This window comes from Manis javanica, chromosome 3 (genome assembly GCF_040802235.1).
Source record: "Manis javanica isolate MJ-LG chromosome 3, MJ_LKY, whole genome shotgun sequence".
NCBI lineage: Eukaryota > Metazoa > Chordata > Mammalia > Pholidota > Manidae > Manis > Manis javanica.
This window is the reverse complement of record NC_133158.1, coordinates 34,071,867-34,079,165: the sequence shown is the minus strand read 5'-3', so window position 1 is coordinate 34,079,165 and position 7,299 is coordinate 34,071,867. Positions and strand designations below refer to the sequence as shown.

At 43.3% G+C, this 7,299-nt stretch overlaps 1 long non-coding RNA gene across 5 annotated transcripts in view; it reads right to left on the bottom strand.

The window, feature by feature from the left end:
- Positions 1–386: 386 nt before the first annotated feature.
- LOC108395691 (uncharacterized) overlaps positions 387–7,299 on the bottom strand; it is a 37,745-nt gene continuing 30,832 nt past the window's right edge. For all 5 annotated transcript variants that reach the window (XR_012129054.1, XR_012129051.1, XR_012129055.1 and 2 more), the window contains one exon: positions 387–3,493. This is a non-coding gene — a long non-coding RNA (uncharacterized lncRNA). The remainder of the gene's footprint in view (positions 3,494–7,299) is intronic.

Below are 7,299 nucleotides of genomic sequence, written 5' to 3'. Positions count from 1 at the left end.
AGCACAGAGAAGACAAGTAGTGATTCTATAGCATCTTACTATGCTGATGGACAGTGACTGTAATGGGGTATGTTGGGGGGAGTTGATAATAGGAGGAGTCAAGTAACCATAATGTTCAAGTAATTGTAAATTAATGATACCAAAATAAAAAATAAAAAAAGTAGTAGGACAATAGCCAACATACAAAAATCAGTTGTAGATATATACACTACCAATGAACAACCTAAAAAGGAAATTACAAAAGCAGTTCATTACAGGAGCATCAAAGAGACTAAAATAACCAACGAAGTGAAAGACATCTACAATGAAAAGTACAAAACATTGCAGAAAGAAATTGAAGACAAACACATGAAAACACATCTCACATTCATGGATTGGAAGTCGTGATATTGCTAATATGTCAATACTACCCAAAGCAATCTAAGAGTCAATCTACTCTCAAAATTGCAATGACTTTTTTTTCTGATTGTAAGAGAGTGTAATTAGTATGAAACACAAGGGACCCCTGAAGAGCCAAGACAATCTTGAGAGACAAAATTGAAGGACTCACACTAACTGATTTCAAAAGTCAAACATCAGAATAGTGTGGTATTGGCATAATGACAAGCAGATAGGGCAGTGGAATAGAACAGAGACCCCAAAAGTAAACCCTTGCATATGTGGTCAGATGATTTTTGGGTGCCAGGATCACTCAATGGGGAATGACAGTTTTTCCAACAAGTGGTGCCAGGAAAACTGGATATCGACATGCAAAAGAAAGGATCTTTTCCTAACACAACGTACAAAATTAACTCAAAGTTGATCAAAAACCTAAATGTAAGACCTCAAATAATATAACCCTTAGAAGAAAAAATTGGAGAAAAGCTTTATGACATTGGATTTGGCAATGATTTCTTGGACATAACACCAGAGGCATAACAGGCAACAAAAGAAAAAAGATAAATTTGACTTCATGAAAATGAAAATTTTATACATCAAAAGGCACTATGCCCGGTGTAAAAAAGAAACCCAACAGAATGAGAGAAAATATTTGAAGATCATATGTCTAATAAGGGATTAATATCCAGACTATATGGATGACTTCTACAACAGCCAATTCAAAGTAAAGGACTTTAGTCATTTCTCCAAAGAAGATACACAAATGGAAATAAGCACATAAGAAGATACTCAACATGACAATCATTAGGGAAATGCAAATCAAAACTACAATGAGATACCACTGTATACCCATTAGGATGGCTACTATCAAAAAAAAACAAACCCCAAACCCCAGCAAGTGTTTATAGGATGTGGAGACATTGAAGCCCTTGTGTACTCTTGGTGTAAGTGTAAAATGCTACTGCTGCTGTGAAAAACTGTATGCTGGTTTAGCAAAAAATTAGAAGTAGAATTTGTGTATGGAAAATGGAATCCTATATGTTCAGCAATTTCACTTCTGGGTATAAACCCAAAAGAATTGAAAACAGGGTCTCCAAGAAACAGTTGTACAACCCTGTTCATAGCATATTTCACAGTAGCTAAAATATGATAGCAAAATATAAATTTTTATATGATATAGTGTCCCTGGAATAATACAGATTGATGAATGGATGATCTAAATGTGGTCTGTACATATAATGGAATGTTATTCAGCTTTAAAAAGGAAGAAAACTCTGCGGTATACTACAAAATGGATAAACCTTGAGGACATTATGCTAAATGAAATGAACTAGTCATGAAAAGACAAATACTGTATGATTCCACTTATGAGGTCCCTTGAGAAGTCAAAATTATAGACAGAAAGTAGAATGGTTGTTAACAGGGGTTGGAGGAAGTGGAGAATGAGAAATTATTATTTAATGGGTGTGGAGTTTTAATTTTACAAGATTAAAGTGTTATGGGGTGATGGTTGCACAGCAATATGAATGTATTTAATGCCACTGAACTGTACATTTAAAAATGCTTAAGATGGGAAACTATGTTATGTGTAATTTACTAAAAAAAAACAACAACCAAAAAACCCTGCAGGAAACATTTTTCTTAAAGGGACACTAAATGCATTCTCTGCAGGGTTAGGAACAGATGGTGGTAGTCAGTGTCACTATGCAAAATATATTGGAAATCCTGGACTGCATGGGAAGAAATAGAAATAAGAATGTCTTAGTTCAGGCTACTATTACAAAATATCGTAGCCTAGGTGGCTTCAACAACACACATAATCTCACCAGAGCCTGGAATTCCAGGGTCACAGTGCCAGTGTGTTGGCCTCTCAGTGAGGGCCGTCCCCCTGGGCAGGGCCTGCCTTGGTATGTGCTGGCAGAGAGCTCCCCCCTCTCCCTCTCCTCATAAGGGCCCCAATCTTCCCATGGGGGCTCCACCCTCATGACCCCACCTCAACCTGATTCCCTCCCAAAGGCCCCCTCTCCAAACACCATCACATTGGGGGTATGGCTTCAACATAAACACTTACGAGGGATACAGACACAAATGTTCAGTCCATCGCAGAGAGAAGGAGGGTGTGAAAGGAAATGATAAAACTGTCATAATTTGCAGGTCATTTAACCACCTACCTAGAAAAAACAAGCCTAAATAGACTGTTAAGATTAATATGGGTTCACTAAGGTGCTAGGCACAAGAAGAACCATAGTCAGGTTCTCACCGTGAAAAGCAGTGGGCCAGGTTGCGTGCCCAGTGACACTGGGGTCTGAAAGAGCATGGTGGCAATTGTGCCAGGAGTGAACTGAGGCGGAAGGAGCAGGGTGCTTGCCAGAGAGAGGGTGGGGCTTCTCTGCTGAGATCCCAGGAGGTCTAGCCACAGCCAGGAAGACACAGAATAAATATGAGGCCCCTGGTACCCCTCACCCAGAAACCTCAAGTGTCTCACCTTTCAAAAATCAAAGCCTGCTTCCCCCTGCGTTCCACCTTCCACCCATGCCATGAGATTGTGAGCAAGTGACTTTGGTCTCTGGGCTTCCACTTCCTTATCTGTAAAGTGGGGACCATCACAATAACCACCTCCCAGGGATGGGGTGGGTTAGATATGACAATAATGGAGACTCAGTGACACATGGATGAGGATAACTTTGTTACTAAGGTGATTAAAGAGTTCCCTTCCCCCCCACACAAATGCACCCCAACACCAGGGTCCAGGACAGCCAGGCCAGCCTGTTTGCTGCCTCCCAGTCTCCAGCTCCATCAAGGGTTAAGGAGTTTGGCTGCCTGCCTAGAGCAGGAATAAAGTCGGCCCAGCCGCTTCTGCCTATCTGGGAGCAATCTCTCCCACCCCCAGCTCCGGCCTTCGGAAATGAAAGCCCCTGCAGGCTGAAGCTCCTCTGCCGGCTGCATCACAATGACGTTCCCTGGCTGGGAGATTGTGGTGGGCCCTCTGCTCCGGGCTCTCTCTGGCGGGCTGGCTTGCTTCCCGAGGTCTGGGGGGGCTGCAGGGACCCAGGAGCTGCTCTGGAGCTGTCGTCTTGCATGTAGGAGAGGGATTGGGTCACTCTGGCTCCTGGCCCTGGATGGTTGGAGGAAAGAGAAATGGACATGTGAGCTGGGAGGGGTCCTGGAGCTGGGGTTGCTTACAGGTTGGGGAGCATCCCCTTGCTGTGCTCTGACCATTCTGGATCTCAGAGAACCAATCCATCCTGCCTCAGGCCTGCGGGTTACAACCCATTAGTGAGCTGTGAAATCCATTTAGTGGGTTTTGATCTACATTTTTTAAAAGAGAACTGGAATAGAAAATAGAATGTATTGCATATAATAATTCAGCAAGCTTTATTTCAGTCACCTGGAGTGTAGTGGTTAAAACCATAAACCCTGGAGACCCCCTGCGCATCCACAGACCCTGGGCATCCGTTTAACCTCCTGGGCCTCAGTCTCCTTTTCTGTCCACAGGAAGACCAGCACCCACATCATTGGTTATTGCGAGGAACGAAGGAGTGACACGGAAGAGCAGAGAGCATGGGCCCACAGTGAGTTTTGGCTCCTTTCTTGTCCTCATGTGTAAAACGCGTTCCCTGGAAGAGGCATCACAGGGTCTTGAAAGCCACTGGATCTGAGGACTGGGTGCAGGACCTGCTTACAGTGAGAACATGGAGAGCAGCTTCGGGCAGGGGTGCTTCTCTGGGCAGATTAGGGTCCTGAGAGGTGAAGGAGAAGCCAGAGGCGGATCTGCAGGTCCCCAGCCCTCCACAACCCAGAATCCCCTCTGGCGTCCCTCACCCCATGGCCGTGGCCACTGGGGTCACTGTGGAGACTCAGGGGGGAGGGCATTTCCGGTACCTGGTGGTTACTGGCCTGACTTTGGGTACTGAACCAAGCAGGCCCCTCAGGCCCACCCCAACAGGGGTCTCCTTTTTGGGGAACAGAGGGTATGGAAATGATGAAAGTTCCCCCAATTTCTCAACAACTTGGCACCAGAAGGAAGGAAAGAAACTTTTTAAAAAATCGTATGGTTGGCATCTCTGTAGTCAGTCATCCACTGGTACTGCGTCCGTGGGAAAATAACCCCCCCATGGAGGCTTCATGCTGAGGCCGTGCCCCCACAGCACTCCTGTGCCCAGCAGAGCCCCCTGGGGGTCCTCCGTTTCTGCTGGACCGGCCTTTGCCAGGAGCAGTGGTAGCTCATAAATGCTACTAACTGCTTTGGTCAGATGAGGCAGAAGGGAGGGACCCCGACGGGATGGGCTGATGACGACACTGGAATCTCTTGCCTGGCTGTGACAGCCTTCCTCACTGTCGCCTCCCCACCAGGGTGGTGCATTTGTTACGACTGATGAACCCACACTGACACATTACCATCACCCAAGGTCCACGGTATATGTAGGGGTCACTCCTGGTGGTGAGCGTTCTGTGGGTTTGGACAAAGGTATAAAGGCATGAATCCATCTTCACAGTGTCACACAGAGTAGTTTCACTGTCTTCAAAGTCCTCTGTGCTCCTACTCATTCCAAACCCATCTCCATAGTTTTTCCTTTTCCAAAATGTCAATAGTTGGAGTCATTCAGTTTGTAGCCTTTTCAGATTGGCTTGTTTTGCTTAGTAATATGCACTTAAGGTTCCTCCCTCTCTTTTCATTGCTTGATAGCTCATTTCTTTTTAGTGCTTATAATATTCCATTGCCTGAATGGACCACAGTTTACTTATCCGCTCACCTACTGATGTACATCTCAGTTGCTTCCAAGTTTTGGCAGATTTGAGTAAAGCTGCTATAAATATTCAGGCACAGGTTTTTGTGTGCTCATAAGTTTTCAACTCATTTGTTTAAATATAGAGGAACATCATTGCTGGATCATATGGTAAAAGTATAGTTTTGTAAGAAATGACCAAATTATCTTCCAAAGTGGCTGTACCATTTTGCATTCCCACCAGCAGTGAATGAGAGTTCCTGTTGTTCCACATCCTCACCAGCAGTTGGTGTCAGTGTTTTGGATTTTGGCCATTCTAATAGCTGTGTAGTGTTATTTCATTGTTTTTTTTTTGTTTGTTTGTTTTTTTGAGAGGGCGTCTCTCATATTTATTGATCAAATGGTTGTTAACAACAATAAAATTCTGTATAGGGGGGTCAATGCTCAATGCACAATCATTAATCCATCTCAAGCCTAATTCTTGTCAGTCTCCAATCTTCTGAAGCATAACGAACAAGTTCTTACATGGTGAACGAATTCTTACATAGTGAATAAGTTCTTACATGGTGAACAGTACAAGGGCATTCATCACAGAAACTTTCGGTTTTGATCACGCATTATGACCTATAAACAATCAGGTCAAATATGAATATTCGTTTGATTTTTATACTTGATTTATATGTGGATCCCACATTTCTCCCTTTATTATTATTATTATTTTTATTTTTAATAAAATGCTGAAGTGGTAGGTAGATGCGAGATAAAGTTAGAAAACATAGTTTAGTGTTGTAAGAGAGCAATTGTAGATGATCAGGTGTGTGCCTGTAGACTATGTGCTAATCCGAGCTAGACAAGGGCAATAAAACATCCACGGATGCAGAAGCTTTCTCTCAAAACAGGGGGGGTGAGGTTCTAAGCTTCACCACTGTTGTTCCCCAATTTCTCACCTGATGGCCCCCCTGCAACTGTGCCTGTCTTAGGTTGTTCCTCCCTTGAGGAATCTTACCCATCTCTGGCTAACCAGTCATCTTCCGGGGCCATACAGGGAAATGTAAAGTTGGTAAGTGAGAGAGAAGCCATAGTTTGAAAAGGTTAGCTTTTTACTTCTTTGCAGATTTATGCCCTGTGGCTTCTATGCCCAGCACTTGTCTCGAGGTATCTTTACCACCTGGAGGAATTATGATACTCGGTAAATTCGATATGAGGCACGAATTCTATTTAAGGGTTGTAATTAGGAGGGAAGAAGAAAAGCTGTAGAGGTAGCATATGGAAGAAAACATGGGAGAATTGATTATTTCTTTGACATATCTTCTTGTAGAGTACCTTAAGCATGTATAGGTTTTAAACTACTAACTAACTTGCACACACATATTAACATAATAGGAATATGGTAACATAAACAAAGCAAATCTATAATTACCATCCATCTCCAGTGAAGCCAAGAAAACCATTTAGGCACCCTAGGCATTTGTGAAAATTTGTCTATGATATGATGGATATTGTCCAATTGCACTTGAACAGTCTGAGAGAAATCAGACAAATTAAAGCAACCCATTTCTGGGATCTGTTCACATCCCATATGTTCTTTTAACCGTAGATAGTCTATAGTCGTAAGATTTTGGAGTGCTACAACTTGCACCCCTCCCAACTCCTGGTTGAGTTCCAACAGTACAGATCCGGTCAAATTCGTTGTCTCACTGTATGCACATGCCAGCCTAGACATCTCCCTCCTCATTCCAATGGCAAGTCCAGGAAACGGTGGGGTGGACGCAGCCACAACCGCAGCATCGCCCAGATCCCTGTGGAGGCTTTTTGATGATCATCCCCCAGCACGAGTCCTCCAGAGAGTGCTGATGCCGGAAGCTCCTCCTCATATCATATCTTAGTTCATTTTCTGGGTAGCCAAGCTAGGCTTTGATCTTCTGCATAGAAACAAACAGACCCTTTGCCCACACTTTGACATGCCCTCTTTACCACTGTGCAGAACTCATTGGAGGTCAGCACACAGTAACTACTTTTTTTTTTTTTATTATTAAGAGAAAGGCATATTATCAGAAAAGAGTACCTCCATAGCTGATCATCTGACACCCTTTAAGTGATCAACATTAAGGATATTTAAAGCATGTGTTAATCTTTGATTTACCAATAGTTTTATCCTATCAACGAGTAATCCCCCTTTTCTTTCTTTCTTTCT